Source organism: Bison bison, unplaced genomic scaffold (assembly GCF_000754665.1).
Source record: "Bison bison bison isolate TAMUID 2011002044 unplaced genomic scaffold, Bison_UMD1.0 scf7180017864243, whole genome shotgun sequence".
NCBI classification, from domain to species: Eukaryota; Metazoa; Chordata; class Mammalia; order Artiodactyla; family Bovidae; genus Bison; species Bison bison.
The window spans coordinates 4,309,564-4,329,232 of record NW_011494815.1 but is presented as its reverse complement, the minus strand read 5'-3'; the positions used below and the strand labels follow the sequence as shown (position 1 = coordinate 4,329,232).

The following is a 19,669-nucleotide window of genomic DNA, read 5'->3' as shown; positions in this document are numbered from 1 at the left end:
ACGTAAGCTTTAACTTTAGCTCTCGCTTTGGGAGCCACAGAAAAGGGAAATATTATGAGGGGTGTGTGTGTGTGTGTGTGTTTGTGTGTGTGTGTTTAATTAAAGAAGAGCATATTAGTCTTTACCTTATTTCATGGTTATTTATACACAGTGTTTTATGTCTGTTAACTTCTTTAGAGTACCAGCCACAATGGATCAACGTTTCTAGTCATGACAGTATTTATCATGAGTGACCAAGTGGTTAAATATGCTTTCTTAAGAAACACTGAGTGATATAAGTTATAGACAACTATTTAAACCAAGGTTTTATAAAGGCTGTAGAATAGTTCTTTATATAACCTTTGCTTTTATTGACACCCCTCCCCTTGCCAAAACACAGAGTATAACTGGGAGGGGCAGGTGGTACTTTGAACAAATCATCAACTTCAGAGTCAGATGAACCCAGATCTAGTCCCAGATCTATTTATTATTTTGGACCCTTGGACAAGCTGTGTAACCTCACTGAGCTTTAGTTTCCTGATTTGTAAGATGGTGCTATTAATGATAGTTTTCTCAGAGGAGTTTTGGGGTGTCTAAATGAAGTAATCCAAGCAGTTACTCCACAATTAGTTTCTTCTTAGGGAAAATAATAAATATCCTGTACTGAGCATGGCTTTGTCAGCTGTATAGTTCTGTTTATTCCTTCCTTCTCCTTAGTGCCTTATGCTATAGTTGTCATATACAGTTCACGTGTGTTCACTAAAAACCCACAACAAAATGTTATGATTTTTCTTTAACCATAGGTATTTTTTAAAACTTAGGAGAAGAAAATTACTTCATCTGTTTATTTGCAGTATCTAGTGTTCTTCATTGCTTCCTGAAAATCTGAAGTAATACCTATTTGGTATTATTTCCCTTTAGCCTAAAAAACTTCTTTTATCTTTCTTGAAGTGCAGATCTGCTGGTCATGAGTTCTCTTAGTTATCATTTATCTGAAAAGGTCTTTTTTGTTTGTTTTTAATTATTTTATTCATTTTAATTGGAGGATAATTACTTCACAGTATTGTGATAGTTTTTGCCGTACATCGACATTGAAAAGGTATTTATCCTGCCTTCTTTTTATTTTCCCCTTTGCGTGTGTTTGTTGAAGTGCAGTTTAAATACTGTGGAATTCACGTTTTGAGTAAACAGTTTGATGAGTTTTGACAAATGTATGTGATTTTTATAGCCACCACTAGATTTAAGATGAAGAGTATTTAAAATACCTCAAAACTTGTCCTCATGCCCCTTATAGTCAGTCCCCTCCATACTCCTGTTTCCTGGAAGCTGCTGATCTGATTTCTGCCCTGATAGTTTTGCTTTTTGCAGAATCTCAGGTAGAGAACTAGACAGTTTGTAGCCTTTGATCTGACTTGTTTCACTTAACATAGTGCTTTTGAGATTCAGCCATGTTTCTGGATATTACTGTTGAATATTCCATTGATGAGTTATACCATAGTTTATCTATTTACCAGTTGATGGACATTTGAAGTTATTTACAATTCTTGGCTATTATGCATAAAGTTATTTTAAACATTTGTGTACAAGTCTTTAAGTGATACATGTTTTCATATCTCTTGGGTTAATACATAGGAGTGCTTTGCTTGCTCATACTTTAAGTATACATCTAACTATTGAAAATAGCTATGCTGTTTTCCAACTGGTAAATAACTCTACCATTGTACATTTCCAGAGCAAGGTAATGAGGATTGCAGTTGCTTCACAGCCTTGTCTGTGCTTGGTATTATTGTATTTTAAAATTTTAGCCATAGTAGTAGTTTGTAGTGCTATCTCATTGTGATTTCTGTTTGGATTTTGCCAGTGATTATTGATGTTGAACTTTTTATTAATGTGCATATTTGACATGTGTGTGTTTTTGGTGAATTGTCTGTTCAGATCTTCTATCCATTTTTAAATTGGGCTGTTTGTCATCTTATTGAATAGTAAATATCCTTTGCAGATCTGGATAAAACCGCTTTATCAGATTGTTTTGTAGTTATTTTCTCCCAGTCTATCAGATCAGATCAGATCAGTCGCTCAGTCGTGTCCGACTCTTTGGGAACCCGTGAATCGCAGCATGCCAGGCCTCCCTGTCCATCACCAACTCCCGGAGTTCACTGAGACTCACGTCCATCAAGTCAGCGATACCGTCCAGCCATCTCATCCTCTTCTCCTCCTGCCCCCAATCCCTCCCAGCAGCAGAGTCTTTTCCAGTGAGTCAACTCTTCGCATGAGGTGGCCAAAGTATTGGAGTTTCAGCTTTAGCATCAGTCCTTCCAAAGAAATCCCAGGGCTGATCTCCTTCAGAATGGACTGGCTGGATCTCCTTGCAGTCCAAGGGACTGTCGAGAGTCTTCTCCAACACCACAGTTCAAAAGCATCAATTCTTCGGCGCTCAGCCTTCTTCACAGTCCCTCTCACATCCATACATGAACACAGGAAAAACCATAGCCTTGACTAGACGAACGTTTGTTGGCAAAGTAATGTCTCTACTTTTGAATATGCTATCTAGGTTGGTCATAACTTTTCTTCCAAGGAGTAAGCGTCTTTTAATTTGATAGCTGCAGTCACCATCTGTAGTGATTTTGGAGCCCAGAAAAATAAAGTCTGACACTGTTTCCACTGTTTCCCCATCTATTTCCCATGAAGTGGTGGGACAAGATGCCATGATCTTCGTTTTCTGAATGCTGAGCTTTAAACCAACTTTTTCACTCTCCACTTTCACTTTCATCAAGAGGCTTTTGAGTTCCTCTTCACTTTCTTCCATAAGGGTGGTGTCATCTGCATATCTGAGGTTATTGATATTTCTCCTGGCAATCTTGATTCCAGTTTGTGTTTCTTCCAGTCTAGCATTTCTCATGATGTACTCTGCATATAAGTTAAATAAACAGGGTGACAATATACAGCCTTGATGAACTCCTTTTCCTATTTGGAACCAGTCTGTTGTTCCATGTCCAGTTCTAACCGTTGCTTCCTGACCTGCATACAAATTTCTCAAGAGGCAGATCAGGTGGTCTGGTATTCCCATCTCTTTCAGAATTTTCCACAGTTTATTGTGATCCACACAGTCAAAGGCTTTGGCATAGTCAATAAAGCAGAAATAGATGTTTTTCTGGAACTCTCTTGCTTTTTCCATGATCCAGTGGATTTTGGCAATTTGGTCTCTGGTTCCTCTGCCTTTTCTAAAACCAGCTTGAAAATCTGGAAGTTCATGGTTTACATATTGCTGAAGCCTGGCTTGGAGAATTTTGAGCATTACTTTACTAGCGTGTGAGATGAGTGCAATTGTGTGGTAGTTTGAGCATTCTTTGGCATTGCCATTCTTTGGGATTGAAATGAAAACTGACCTTTTCCAGTCCTGTGGCCACTGCTGAGTTTTCCAAATTTGGTGGCATACTGAGTGCAACACTTTCACAGCATCATCTTTCAGGATTTGGAATAGTTCAACTGGAATTCCATCACCTGCACTAGCTTTGTTCGTAGTGATGCTTTCTAAGGCCCACTTGCCTTCACATTCCAGGATGTCTGGCTCTAGGTCAAGTGATCACACCATTGTGATTATCTTGGTCGTGAAGATCTTTTTTGTACAGTTCTTCTGTGTATTCTTGCCATCTCTTCTTAATATCTTCTGCTTCTGTTAGGTCCATACCATTTCTGTCCTTTATCGAGCTCATCTTTGCATGAAATGTTCCTTTGGTATCTCTGATTTTCTTGAAGAGATCCCTAGTCTTTCCCATTCTGTTGTTTTCCTCTATTTCTTTGCACTGATCGCCGAAGAAGGCTTTCTTATCTCTTCTTGCTATTCTTTGGAACTCTGCATTCAGATGTTTATATCTTTCCTTTTCTCCTTTGCTTTTTGCTTCTCTTCTTTTCACAGCTATTTGTAAGGCCTCCCCAGACAGCCATTTTGCTTTTTTGCATTTTTTTTCAATGGGAATGGTCTTGATCCCTGTCTCCTGTACAGTGTCATGAACCTCATTCCATAGTTCATCAGGCACTCTTTATCTATCAGATCTAGGCCCTTAAATCTATTTCTCACTTCCACTGTATAATCATAAGGGATTTGATTTAGGTCATACCTGAATGGTCTAGTGGTCTTCCCTATGTCTTCAATGTAAGTCTGATTTTGGCAATAAGGAGTTCATGATCTGAGCCACAGTCAGCTCCCAGTCTTGTTTTTGCTGACTGTATAGAGCTTCTCCATCTTTGCCTGCAAAGAATATAATCAATCTGATTTCAGTGTTGACCATCTGGTGATGTCCATGTATAGAGTCTTCTCTTGTGTTGTTGGAAGAGAGTGTTTGTTATGACCAGTGCATTTTCTTGGCAAAACTCTATTAGTCTTTGCCTTGCTTCATTCCATATTCCAAGGCCAAATTTGCCTGTTACTCCAGGTGTTTCTTGACTTCCTACTTTTGCATTCCAGTCCCCTATAATGAAAAGGACATCTTTTTTGGATGTTAGTTCTAAAAGGTCTTGTAGGTCTTCATAGAACCGTTCAGCTTCTTCAGCATTACTGGTTGGGGCATAGACTTGGATTACTGTGATATTGAATGGTTTGCCTTGGAAATGAACAGAGATTATTCTGTTGTTCTTGAGATTGCATCCAAGTACTGCATTTCGAACTCTTTTGTTGACCATGATGACCACTGGGACACAAAAAGGATATGTCATAAAGGGAAAAACTGAGTAGTTATCAAAATCTAAAACCTTTGTCTTGAGAAAGACACAATTAGGAGAATGAAAAGACAAGCTATAGGCTGGCTTCTCCTAATTGTGTCTTTCTCAAGACAAAGGTTTTAGATTTTGATAACTACTCAGTTTTTCCCTTTATGACATATCCTTTTTGTGTCCCATTTTAAAAACCAAAAAACCTAAGATTATAAAGATTTTCTTTTAGAGGTTTTATAGCACTTGATTTTACATTTGGGTTTATAATTCATTTTGCAGTAACTTTTGTATATACTGTAAAGAAAAAGAAGTTGATTTATTTGCATATTTTTCTATTTGTTCTAGGACTATTTTTTGAAAAGAGAATCCATCCTCCTTTGAATTACCTTGGCACCTTTGTCAAAATCTGTTGACAGTATAAATTGGGCTCTCTTTCTATATTTCTGTTGTGTGAAATTGATCTGCATGTCTATGCATAACACAATTTCACATTGTCTTGATCATTATAACTAAGTACTGAGTCTTGCAATTGTGAGAATAAATCTTCTAATTTTGTTCTTGTTATCCTGTTTTGTCTTTCCATTTCTATTTTCAAATAATCTAGTTAATTTTTTAAAACTGCTGGGATTTTAATTTTTTTGTCATATATCTACGTTTGGAGAAGAATTAATATCTTAATGATAATCTCCTGATTTGTGCACATGGTACAGCGCTCCATTTAGTTGAATTTTTACTTTCTTAAATCATATTTTTTGAAGCTTTCAGTCTATATTTCTTGAGCATTAAATGGTAAATTTATCTTTTAAGTATTTCTGTTTTGATTGTAAGTGGTACTTTTTAATCCAGTTTACAATTTTTAGGTGATAGTATATATGCAGATGACACCACCCTTATGGCAGAAAGTGAAGAGGAACTAAAAAGCCTCTTGATGAAAGTGAAAGTAGAGAGTGAAAAAGTTGGCTTAAAGCTCAACATTCAGAAAATGAAGATCATGGCATCCGGTCCCATCACTTCATGGGAAATAGATGGGGAAACAGTGGAAACAGTGTCAGACTTTATTTTTCTGGGCTCCAAAGTCACTGCAGATGGAGACTGGAGTCATGAAATTAAAAGACGCTTACTCCTTGGAAGAAAAGTTATGGTCAACCTAGATAGCATATTCAAAAGCAGAGACGTTACTTTGCTAACAAAGGTCCGTCTAGTCAAGGCTATGGTTTTTCCTGTGGTCATGTATGGATCTGAGAGTTGGACTGTGAAGAAGGCTGAGCGCCGAAGAATTGATGCTTTTGAACTGTGGTGTTGGAGAAGACTCTTGAGAGTCCCTTGGACTGCAAGGAGATCCAGCCAGTCCATTCTGAAGAAGATCAGCCCTGGGATTTCTTTGGAAGGAATGATGCTAAAGGTGAAACTCCAATACTTTGGCCACCTCATGTGAAGAGTTGACCCATTGGAAAAGACTCTGCTGCTGGGAGGGATTGGGGGCAGGAGGAGAAGGGGATGACAGAGGATGAGATGGCTGGATGGCATCACTGACTTCGATGGACATGAGTCTGAGTGAACTCCGGGAGTTGGTGATGGACAGGGAGGCCTGGTGTGCTGTGATTCATGGGGTCGCAAAGAGTTGGACACGACTGAGCAAATGAACTGAACTGAACTGATAGGCTTAAAATGGAATTTTGTTTGTCTTTTATCCTACAACTTTGCTGAACTCAGTTCAGTTGTTTGCAGTTTCTTTAAGATTTTCTACATAAATTATCATGTCTTACGTACATAAAGACAGTTTTACTTTTTTATTTTTTGCTTTATTGTACTGAATTAAGGCCTCCCAAAAATATTGAATAGAAGTAGGAGAGCATGTATTGTTTTGTTCCTTGTCTTGGAGTGAGAAGATTCTCTTTAACAATACTTGTGGGCTTAGCTCTAGAGTCTTTTTTAGATGCCCTTTATCAGGTTGAAGTGTAGTTCCTTTCTGTTCTTAGTTTGTTGAAGATTTTTATAGCAGTGGCCATTGGATTTTTTTACATTCTTTTTGTGTGAGTTTGTGTGTACAGTGAGATGATCACATAGTGTTCTTTTTAAAGATTTTTGTAAACATCATTTGGTGGTGGTGGTTTAGTCGCTAAGTCATGTCCGACTCTTGTGACTCTGTGGACTATAGCCTGCCAGGCTTCTCTGCACATGGGATTCTCCAGCTAAGAATACTGGAGTGGGTTGCCATTTCCTTCTCCAGGGGATCTTACGGACCCAGGGATTGAACCTGGGTCTCCTGCATTGCAGGCAGATTCTTTACCAACTGAGCTATGAGGGAAGACATCATTTAGGTCATGGTTAAATGATGAAAAACATTAATTAAACCACTTACGAATTTCTGTGAGCTAAAGTTTACTTGTTCATGATATACACTTTATATATTTCTGGAATCAATTAAATTTTAAAGAGTTTTTGCATTTGTGTTCATGAAGGATATTGGCTGTAACAGTCTTTTTATCTAACATGTTTGTCTGGTTTGCATTACTATAGTGCTGACCTAATAAAATGTATTGGGAATGTTCCCTTCTCTTCAGTTTCCAGAAGCATTTTTGTAGAATTTTGTGTAATTCTTAAGTAATATGTGTAGAATTTTGTAGAATTCACAAGTGAGGTTATCTGAACCTGGAATTGGCTTTGTAGGAAAGTTTTAAACCATGAATTCAATTTCTTTAATAGATGTAGGGACATACACATCTGTTATCTCTGTTCTTGATTAAATTTTGGTTGTTTGTCTTTCAACAAATTTGTCCATTTGGTTCTCAGGTTTTTTGGTCATAAATTTGTTTCTAGCATCCACTTAACATTAAAATAGCTTTTAATGTATGTAAGGTCTATAGTGATATCTCCTCTTTCATCACTAACAGTGGTAATTTGCATCTCAGTCTTTTCCAGTTCTTTTTAGCTACTTCTCATTGTATTGAACTTTCTCAGAGAAGCAGCTTTTGATTTAATTTGTCCTTTTCCTAAGAAGTTCCTATCATGATTTGAGGCCTTTTTTTCCTTTCACTATTAATATTTAAGGCTTTAAATTTCCCTCTAAGAACTGTTTTAACTTCATCCTCTTAGTTTTCATAGGTTACCTTTTCATTTTTATTCAATTCAAAATAAATATATTCTAATTTCTCTTGTACTTTTTGTTTCTCTAGATAATGAGTTATGTGTGTGTGTGTGTGTGTATATATATTTAATTTTCAGATATTTGGGGATTTACTTTTACTATAGTAGAGACAACCTTTGTATGAGTTAAATTCTTTTCAAATGTATTGAGACTTGCTTTGGTCTAGAATAAAGGTCTGTTTTGTGGGTTGTCATGTCCTCCAGGAGATGTTCCTGACCCAGGAATCAAACCCAAGTCTCCTTGGTCTCCTGCATTGCAGGCAGATTGTTTACCCACTAAGCCATCTAGGAAGCCCCTTGATGACCCTTGCACATTCAAGTCCTTACTAAAAGATTCTGCTTTTGGTGAGTCTTGAGATTCATACAAGTTAATATATCTAAGTTGCTTGATAGTGTTTAAGTCTTCTGAATCTTTACTGATTTTTTTTTTAAGTTCACTTTTTACTAGTTATTAAGAGAAGCGTATTGAAATCTTGCTTTAACGGTTGTTGATTTATTGATTTTTTCCCCCCTTTCAGTCTTCTTAGTTTTCAATTTATGTTTTTAATCCCTGTTCTTAGGATTATTATATTTTAATGAATTAACCCCTTTGTCATTATTAAAGGGAATCTGTCTATTCCTGGCAGTGTTCTTTGTTCTGCAGTCTACTTTTTCTGATATTAATATAACCAGCTCCTCCAGCTTTCATTTGATTAATATTTAGATGCCATCTTTTTTACATACAGTCTTAATTTTTAGCCAGTATGTGTCTTATATTTAAAGTGTTTTTCTTGTGAATAGCACATAATTGGGTTTTTTGCCTAGCTCAGATGGTTTTCCCACATATAGTCAAATTAGTGTTTACCTAGAAACTTGATGAAACCATTCTGCAGAGATGGGGAACTCTCTTTGGGGGTAGCCCCTTCCTCTCTGGTATTTTAACCTGGTTATTCTAGCCAATTTGACTTGCTGAAACTCTGTGGTCTGTCTTTTCAACTCAGTGGTGCAGATAGGCTCTGGTTTAGCTGCTGCTAAGTCGCTTCAGTCGTGTACGACTCTCTGCGACCCTATAGACGGCAGCCCACCAGGCTCCCCCATCCCTGGGATTCTCCAGGCAAGAACACTGGAGAGGGTTGCCATTTCCTTCTCCAATGCATGAAAGTGAAAAGTGAAAGTGAAGTCGCTCAGTCGTGTCCGACACTTAGCAACCCCATGGACTGCAGCCTACCAGGCTCCTCCATCCATGGGATTTTGCAGGCAAGAGTACTGGAGTGGATTGCCATTGCCTTCTCCCTGGTTTAGCTACCCCTCCCTAAATTTTGACCTAGAAACTCCCAACATGATAAGCCTAGGCTACTTTTAAGATTTACCTGGTTTGTTTTCCCTCTCTAGGATCACTATTCTGCTCTTCCTGTTATTCTGTGTCTAAATGTGTTTCGAATGTTGTGTGGGATGGTATATATACATAATCCCTATTACTCCGTAATAGCTGGAAATACAAGACTGCTTTGATTCTTAAAAGATACATTTGGTGAGGGGAGCTTCCCTCAGGGCTCAGATGGTAAAAGCATCTGCTTGCAATGCAGGAGACCTGGGTTCGATCTCTGGGTGGGGAAGATCCTCTGGAGAAGGATATGGCAACCCACTCCAGTACTCTTGCCTGGAAAATTCCATGGATGGAGGAGCCTGGTAGGCTATAGTCCATGGGGTTGCAAAGAGTCGGACCCGACTGAGCGACCTCACTTCCCAGAGGCCAGACATGGGAGCTTATGTCTATGTGTATATTTGGTGCATATAGTATTCTCATTTAACAGCTTTATTTCTTTTAGTGTTTTATTTATTTCTACTGTGTTTTGTTATTTTGATGGTAGGTCAGTGGTCATTTATATTATTTTTTATATGTTGTGTTGTTTTCCTCTAACTTCTTTCAAGATTTTCTCTTTATTTTTATTTTCTAGGAGTTTGACTCTGTGATGTGCCTAGTTATGGTTTTCTTTGTATTTATCCTGGTTAGAAGTCACTGAAATTTATTAAATTTTGAAAGTTTTACTCATTATTTATCTTTTTTTATGCTTCATTTTATGGTGTGTAGTTTCCAATTACACATATATTAGACCTCTTGGTATGTTCCACAGGTTATGTTGCTCTGTTATCTTAAAATCTTTTTCCTTTTTGTCAGGTTGAATAATTTCTATTGATCTTTCTTCATGGCCACTAACTTTTTTTCTTACTACCTCCAAATTGCTGTTAAGCCTTTTAGGTGATTTTGTTTAAAAAATCATGTATTGTGTCTTTCAGTTCTAAAATTCCTCTTTTTTCTTTCTGATTTTTATTTTTGTGCTGTGATTTCCTATTTAATATTTCAAGTATTTAAAAAAGCAATAAGCTTTATTTTTTAAACAGCTTTAGGTTCACAGTAAGATTGAGTAGGAAATACAGAGAATTTATACTCCCCATTCCCTCCCACCCCCTCCACATATTCATACTCATGATCTCCCATACTTTCAACATCTGATACATTTATCTGGTGCATTTATTACCATCAGTGAACTTACACTGAAATATGGTTATCACCCACGGAAAACCCCATAGTTTCCATTAGGGTTTACTCTTGGTACTGTTCATTCTGTGTACAAATGTCTAATGATGTACAGCCACTATTGTAGTGTCATACAGAATAGTTTCACTCCCTCCCAAAGTTGCTCTGCCATTTTGCATTCCCACCAACAGTGAAGGAGAGTTCCTGTTGCTCCACATTCTTGTCAGCATTTGATACTACTAGTGTTCTGGAAATTGGCTATTTTAAGACATGCGTAGTGGTATCTTTTGTAATTTCAAATTTCCCAGTGGATGTATGATGTTGAACATCTTTTCATATGCTCATTTGCCACCTTTATATCTTCTTTAGTGGTATAGCTGTTAAGACCTTTTTCCCATTTTAAAATTGGATTATTTGTTTTCATATTGTTGAGTTTCAGGGGTTCTTTACATATTTTAGATAGTATCCTTTATCAGATGTGTCTTTTGTAAATTTTTTTTCTAATCTGTGACTTGTCTTCTCATTCTCTTGACTTTGTCTTTTATAGAGCAGAAATTTTTAATTTTAATAAAGTTCAGCTAATCAGTTGTTTCTTTCGTGGATTTTGCCTTTAGTATTGTATCTAAAATTTCATTGCTATACCCAAGTTCATCTAGGTTTTTTTCCTATATTCTAGGAGTTTTATAGTTTTGCATTTTATATTTAGGTCTGTGATCCATTTTGAGTTATTTATTTTTGTGAAGAGTGTAAAAAAAAAAACTCAGTGTAAGGTCTGTGTCTTGATTCAGTTTTAGCATGTAGATGTTCAGTATTTCCAGTCACCTTTTGTTGAAAAGACTATCTTTGCTCCATTGTATTAACTTTGCCCCTTTGTCCCAGCATGTGTATTTTATACCTTTTGTAGTTGTTCCACAGTTCTTGGATATTTTGTTTTGTTTGACTTTTTCCCCCTCATTTTTATTTCTCTTAGCTTTTCAGTTTTGCAGGTTTATACTGAGACCTCCTCAAGCTCAGAGGTTCTTTCCTTAGTGTGTCCAGTTTGTTAACAACTCCCATCAAAGGCATTCTTCGTTTCTGTTACCATATTTTTTATTATTAGCATTTCTTGTAATTCTTTCTTAGCATTGTCATCTCTCAGCTTACATTATTAATCTGTTTCTTGCATGTTGTCTGATTTTTCCATTAACAACCCCTAACATAGTTTAAATTTTTTTCTAGTCTGATCTGATATTTCCAACATATCTGACTCTGTTTTTAATGCTTATTCAGCCTCTTCAAACTGTTTTGTTTTCTTTTAAAATGCATTGTTTTGAGGACTTTGTTGACAGTCCAGTGTTTCATACTTGACGCTTTTACTGCCGGGGCCTGGGTTTTATTCCTGGTCGGGGAATTAAGATCCCACAAGCTACATGATATAGTAAAAAAAAAAAAAAATTTTTAATAAAATAAAAATTTAAAAAGGTTCTCCCTCCACAGAAGTGATATACTGGATTAAAGGAACTGTGGTATATAGGCCTTTAGAAATATAATGATAAGGTGTTCTGGGTGGTGAAACATCCTGTAGGCCTCTGGTTAGATCTCAGTCTTTTGATGAGATTATCTCCCTGGATTGTGAACTTCACCAGTGCTTCTTTGGATTTTTTTAATCCTCTTAGGTGGAACAGGATGACTAGAGGGGCTTGGAATGGCTATTTTTCTTCCCCCATGTGGAAGACTAGAAGGAGCTGAAGTTGGTTATTTCCCTCCAGGTAAATTAGGCTAATAAAATTCCAGTAGGTTAGGCTCTGGTAAAATAGTTTCTCATGGGGGCAGGTCTTATTAAGAAGAACAGAATGCTCTGGGATATTGCAAAATGGTTCTTTTTCCATTCCCCATGCCAGGAGGTAAGGGAATTTTTCTTCAGTTTTCACTGTGAGGACCTGGTTTTACCTCCTGGAGGTAAAACTCACAAAGGTGTGGGAATCTGCTTATGACTTGGTGCCCAAGTTTTTAACTCTCAAACTTGTTTAAACTGAGTCTCCATGAATTTGTCCATTACAATATAGGTTTTTTTGCACTGTTACTGGCTCTCTAATGGTTTCTGTACTGGTTAAGTTTTGATGCTCTGTATCTGCCTAGCTCTCCAATTTCTGGGGCAGTGATTTGTTTTCTTTGATGGATCTAAGAAGAGTTGTTGATTTATTTAGCTTATTACTTGTTAGGATAGAGTGATGACTTTTAAGCTTCTTACATGCTCAACCAAAAACTGGAAGTCTGCAAGCATATTTTGGGCTACTTCAGTATAGTGATAACTACTTTAGGGTTGGTTTGCTCTTTGGAGTATAGGTTACATTTTCTGTCTAGTAATTTGGGGCTGTTTTGTTAGACATTGTGAATGATACATTGTAGAGACTTTGGATTCTGTTATGTTTCTCTGAAGATGGTTGTTTTCTCTCTCTTTAAATTTCTCAGAACTGACCAGCTACTTTGACACTATTTAAACTTCACGCTTGTTTTTCTTACAGTTGACCACAGATGGTATCCTTATCGTTCTACCTTATCTGCCTTAGTTGGGCTGCTTGGAGTGTGTTCTGTGTATGCGTAGTTCAGTAGTCAGTTATGTTTGGGCAGACTTTATTTATAGCATTTTGGGCTACCTCTCTCTGACTCTAGTGTCTAGATTTCCCTTCCCACTTTCTAATTACTGTAGCAGCCCCAGTCTCTGACCTCTGATTCTTTAACCAGTTAGACTGCAGCTTTCTATTAAAACTTTAATTATTCTCTTCTCCCATTCCCACTGCCAGAACTATTGATTGAGGATAGCTTCAGGTGAAGAGCTATAAAAACTGTAAACTAACCCAATGCTGTTCCTCTCTTTCAAGTATTAACTCCATTTTATGTATGTTTTTGATTGTTTTCTAGTGCCTTCATCTATAGTCAGTTCTTGTTATTCGTGATTTTGTATTTGGGACTTCACCTACTTGCTGCATTTTGTTTATAACCCCCAAATCAATAGTCACTGCACTTTTGAGACTTGTGTGGGGCAGCAAAAAATTTACCTGATGCACATGCTCCCAGCTGAGGTCAAACGGACAATGGTCTGCTTTCTTGTTTCATCTTTCATACGTGCTGAATAGAGGATGGAGATCGTAGGGGGCAGTGCAGTGTAGTGCAGGATACTTCAGCTCTTAACCACCTGTGAACCTTATTTTCTCTTTTGTAAAATAAAGAAGAAAGGATGAGTTGTTTTTAGGATATAAGATTATAATCTGTGAGGGGTGTGTGTGTGTGTGTGTGTGTATGTACACGGTTGACTCCTGAACAACACAGGTTTGAATTGCATGAGTCCACTTATGTGCAGATTTTTTTTTTCAATAGGAAATACTACAGTTCAACACAATCTGCAGTTGGTTGAATCCACTGATAGAGAGCGGTAGACAAGAGAGGAACAGTATATATGGAGAGCAGACTACACATTATATATGGATTTTCAGCTGTGTGGTGTACAGTCAGCATCCCCACCCCCATGTTTAGAGTCAGTCGTGTATTTCCTCTAGGAGCAGCAGCTTGCTGCTGCTGCTGCTGCTAAGTCGCTCAGTCGTGTCCGACTCTGTGCGACCCCGTAGACGGCAGCCCACTAGGCTCCTGTCCCTGGGATTCTCCAGGCAAGAATACTGGAGTGGGTTGCCATTTCCTTCTCCAGTGCATGAGAGTGAAAAGTGAAAGTGAAGTTGCTCAGTCGTGCCCGACTCTTAGCGACCCCATGGACTGCAGCCCACCAGGCTCCTCTGTCCATGGGATTTTCCAGGCAAGAGTAAAATTGCTAATTCCGTGTTCATGACAACTTTATAGTATATAACATTTATGAATAATAACTCTCAAGTATAATTGTTTTTTGTATTGTGTACAGAATTTATAATTGTTTCTACAAGGTAAATGGTCTGATATGAGCTTACTCCATCATTATCAAAAGCAGAACTCTACCTCTATTTCATTTTGTAATTGCAGAATGTTCTATAAATATTTTAAAAAGCACAGGAAGGAGAATGTGTATCACTGTTGTTGCCACCACATGGAGATAACCACAGTTAACATTCTGGTGTCTGAAATTCTATTCTTTCATCTGTACAGCATGACTTGTGTGTATATGCATATTGTTAATTACCTGATTTTAAGTAAGTTGTATTTAACGTCTCAGTTTCTTGATCTGTAAAATAGGGATAATAAAATTATGTATCATAGGATTTGGGGGATTAAAGATTAGTATATGTGAGGCATTTAAGCTGCATGGAACTTATTAAATGTGATAGAATTATTAGCAATTAGATATTTTTATAATTGATGTTACACTGTAATTCTGCCATTTAAAATTGAGTATGCTGAGCATAATTGTATCTGTTATTGATAACTGAACATCAGTGTTATGAGTGAGACTCTCAATTGTTACATTTGAGGTGCAGTTTTGAATTTTGAGATCTGTGTTTAATGTTCCTCAAGGAGGAGCTTTTCCTGATTTTTTTTTTTTGCTTCTTCTGTTTGAAGTTTTTTGTGTTTCCCTTGATAACCAGTTTCCTTCTTTTTTAAAAAATATCTGTGTAATATTCTTCTGTAGATTTATTTGGTTTCCTTTCTTATTTACAGCTTCTAATTTGCTGTCTACAGAGAAACTCCATAATTAAATTTGTTGAGGTAACATCTAAAATAAAGGTGTATGTTAAGTATGTGACTTTGTGAGCACCAGTATCTGCCTTTGTTTTTATTGCATTTTAGATGGATTTAGGAGCCAGAAATCTTAAAATTTAATTTTATCTTTTTTTTTCTTTCTTTTTTTTTCTAGTTTAATTTTATTTTTAAACTTTACATAATTGTATTAGTTTTGCCAAATATCAAAATGAATCCGCCACAGGTATACATGTGTTCCCCATCCTGAACTCTCCTCCCTCCTCCCTCCCCATACCATCCCTCTGGGTCGTCCCAGTGCACTAGCCCCAAGCATCCAGTATCGTGTATCGAACCTGGACTGGCATCTAGTTTCTTACATGATATTTTACATGTTCAAATGTCATTCTCCCAAATCTTCCCACCCTCTCCCTCTCCCACAGAGTCCATAAGACTGTTCTATACATCAGTGTCTCTTTTGCTGTCTCGTACACCGGGTTATTGTTACCATCTTTCTAAATTCCATATATATGCGTTAGTATACTGTATTGGTGTTTTTCCTTCTGGCTTACTTCACTCTGTATAATAGGCTCCAGTTTCATCCACCTCATTAGAATATTTTTTTTGGCCACACTGGGCATCATTTGGGTTCCTAGTTCCCTGGCCAGGGATTGAACCCATGCCCCCTGCAGTGGAAGCGTGCAGTTTTTACCACTGGACTACGAGGGATGTTCCTAGAATTCATGTTTTTTAAAACTTTTATTTTATTGGAAAAATATAGTATGATAGTTCCCCCCCCTCCCCACCAAAGCTAAAGTAATTCATTGGAGTAGATTATGCCAGCAGAATGAAAAAAAATCTCTGTGTTAGAATTTTTACTGAGTTGGATAATTTTTTCCCCTTAAAAGATACAAAGCTTAATGTTATAAGGAATAGGTACAATTTGTTTCTAATAGAATATGAACAGCATGTCTTGAATATAATTTTATTTTTTAATCAAATTTTCCTGTTTTTATTTGTCCATCTTTCTGTTTCTTTCTTTGGTTAAAACTTAATGAGTAGTTTTAAATTTTTGTAATTAAGGCATTGGTACTCCTGGCCTGCCTTACTGTGTCAGTGGTGTTCACATAATTTTTTTTCATGGATGATTTAGTGTTCCTGCTTTTTCTATTTTACATTCTTTTTCCACTTCTTAGTGTACTTTCTTTTTAAGTTTCTTAAACATTGTTTATTAAATTCCTTCTCCAGCTCTTTCTCACCTCCAGCTTTAATAGGCATGTGTGCCCCTTGGGAAAGAAGAAGGGTAAAAGTAAGAATAGAAGTGGCAGTGTAGAATAAGACAGAATGAAAATAGAAATAGGAGAGGAGGAGTATATGAATGTGAAGTCAATCATACTGATTGATAAGGAAGGGTTGGGAGTATCCTTCATCATCCTGAACTTCTCTTATATCCCATGTCTACATCATTAGCAAATCTTGTCAGTTTCAGTCTGTGAAATATACTTAAGAGTCAGAATCTGATCACTTCTTATCCATCCACATTATTGCCACTTATATTTAAATCACAGTTAAAACCTGGACTATTGTAGTAGTTTCAGAGGTGTTCTTTCCTCTCTGCCTTTTGCCACCCAGCAGTTAGTGTGGTCCTTTTAAACTTAAGTCAGATGATGTCATTCCTTTTTACAAACTCTTTGTTTCACTTAAATTAATATCCAGTGTCTAGTCCGTGGTATGAAAGGCTGTATATGATCTGGTTTTTTTACCTCTCTGATCTTCTCTCTTGTCTCTGTCGCTTACTATTAAACTGCTTCAGCCCCACACTGACCACTGTATAGTACACTCCTGGCTTAAGGCTTTATGCTAAATATGCCCTCTCCTGGCTATGCTTTTTCCTCAGGAGTTGCTTGGCTGGCTCCCTCAACTTCTTTCAGATCTCTACTCAAGTGTCGTCTTAACCTGAAGGATTTTCTCTGACTGTCTTATTTTGTGAAATAGCATCTCCTTCTTAACACCATCATTCTCAATTCCCTTTTCCCTGTTGTATTTTTGTTTTGATAGGTTGTATTGCCACTTTACATATTTTATAAGAATGTATTTATGAATGTATGTATTTTTCTAATGGCTTTACCCTGCCTGCTAAAGTAGAAACCTTTTGGTTCATTGCAATATCCCCCAGACTTAGAATACTACCTGGCTAGACTCTCAATAAATATTTCTTTGAATGCAGGATAGAATAAATAGGAAAATATAAGCAAGAAACAGTTGTGTTTCTAAGGGAAACCAGTGGCATTTTGAACTGACTCTGTAGAGATGGGGAAAGTGGTTAACAAGGAATGTACTTAGTAGGTAAGGGATTGGAACAGATATATTATTGCTGAGGATGTTTTAGTGGGCTGATTAGTTGGACAGATAGTAATATGTGAAATCAGAAGGCTTTTCTAACAAGGACAAGTTTTTTTCTATTTGACCTCATACTGTCTGAGTAGCTCTTTTGTTTGTTGGTTGGTGTTGCCTTACAATATGAACAAGATTTCTTTCACCCTTTTTGGCTCTCTGGTTTCTTGTTGTGACCAGTTTCCAGTCCTTTCCTGCCAGCTTGATTGTCTTCTCTCTGGTGGCTGGCCCTCATCTCCCTGGCTTCTTTTTTGTCAGGGAGGGCGTTTTATATGTGCACTTTATCCCTGAATGCTGAGAGAATACTTGTCAAACTGACAGATGGGGTGACTACTGGTTGCCATTTGACATGGAGAACGACACCTAAAAGTCTGCCTTTGCAGCTGTGGGCCTTTGAGAGACTCAGTGTTAGACGGTGTGCTTTATCAAATAGAAATAACCATGTTGATGAATATTTAGTGTTCATGATGTTAAAATGTATCCTTTCTGTAAACTTATACTTCTCCCTCACACTGAACATGCTAGTCTTATATCTTAGTTTTTGCATAGAATAAATAAGAAAATACAGAAAACACCAAGATTTTAAAAGACTGTTGTCTAATAATGAACTAGGTATATTATTTCATTCATTTGCTCTGTATACCACATCATTTATTTCCCTTCTGTTTTGACACCTGCAATGGCTCACTTATGTCCACTAAATATAACTCTTGAAGCCAGCATTTAAAATTATATTAAATTTGTAATATACTTCACAGCCTACATTTTTATTTCTCAGCTCCCTCTCATATTCCCTATATTCTGGTCCACTAGTTTTCAGGGTTCTTCACAGCTTCTCAGGGATTCTTATGGAGAGATGGGATTCAGGTTGGTAGAATTCTGTTTCTGTTCTTAGGGTTTCATTTCTTAAGATTTCTTAGGAAACTCTTCCTTAGGGTTTCATTTCTTTTGTACATTTGACTTTCTTTAAAATAGGGTTCTGTAAGTAAAAGAATATTTGAAAGTGACTCCATTTGTTTGATCATGTGATTAGTCTGTGTCTGATAGTCTCTCTTGTCTTTTACACACACACACTCCCCTCACACTTTCTTGTGACTTTCCTGTGGTTCCCTCTTCCTGGAATGTTAATGTCTCTAATTAATCATTTATATAGTGAGTTTTGTTGGTCACCTGTAACAGGATGATAGTTTTACACATTTTAGTTCTAAAGAACTTTAAGGAAACTGGAAATTAACTACTTACATGATCAGAATCCTTAAGGTTTAATGGATGTTTTGTTCACTTATGGCATTGTATGCATGCTGGACAAAGACAAACTCTTGAGTTTGGGCCACATATTTTTCCATGAATGTATGCTTCTGAAATATTGATGGGGAGTTCCCTGGTGGCCTAGTTAGGACTCCGTGCTTTCACTGCATGGCCAGGCTTCAGTCCCTGGTTGAGGCATTGAGGTCCACCAAGCTTCAAGGCTGCAAAGAATATAATCAGTCTGATTTTGGTTTGACCATCTGGTGATGTCCGTGTGTAGAGTCTTCTCTTGTGTTGTTGGAAGAGGGTGTTTATTATGATCAGTGCATTTTCTTGGCAAAACTCTATTAGCCTTTGCCCTGCTTCATTCCGTATTCCAAGGTCAAATTTGCCTGTTACTCCAGGTGTTTCTTGACTTCCTACTTTTGCATTCCAGTCCCCTATAATGAAAAGGACATCTGTTTTGGGTGTTAGTTCTAAAAGGTCTTGTAGGTATTCATAGAACTATTCAACTTCAGCTTCTTCAGCATTACTGGTCGGGGCATAGACTTGGATTATTGTGGTATTGAATGGTTTGCCTTGGAAACGAACAGAGATCATTCTGTCGTTCTTGAGATTGGATCCAAGTACTGCATTTCAGACTCTTGTTGACTATGATGGCTACTCCATTTCTTCTAAGGGATTCCTGTCCACAGTAGTAGACATAATGGTCATCTGAGTTAAATTCACCCATTTCAGTCCATCTTAGTTTGCTGTTTCCTAGAATGTCGATGTTCACTCTTGCCATCTCCTGTTTGACCACTTCCAATTTGCCTTGATTCATGGACCTAACATTCCAGGTTCCTATGCAATATTGCTCTTTACAGCATCGAACCTTGCTTCTATCACCAGTCCCATCCACAACTGGGTGTTGTTTTTGCATTGGCTTCATCCCTTCATTCTTTCTGGAGTTATTTCTCCGCTGATCTCCAGTAGCATATTGGGCACCTACTGACCTGGGAAGTTCATCTTTCAGTGTCCTATCTTTTTGCCTTT

The 19,669-nt window shown here is 37.3% G+C and overlaps 1 protein-coding gene across 1 annotated transcript in view; it reads left to right on the top strand.

Annotated features, from left to right (window-relative positions):
• Positions 1–19,669, top strand: part of ZCCHC7 (zinc finger, CCHC domain containing 7) — a 258,840-nt gene that overhangs the window by 78,215 nt on the left and 160,956 nt on the right. The gene's annotated exons all lie outside the window — the stretch shown is intronic.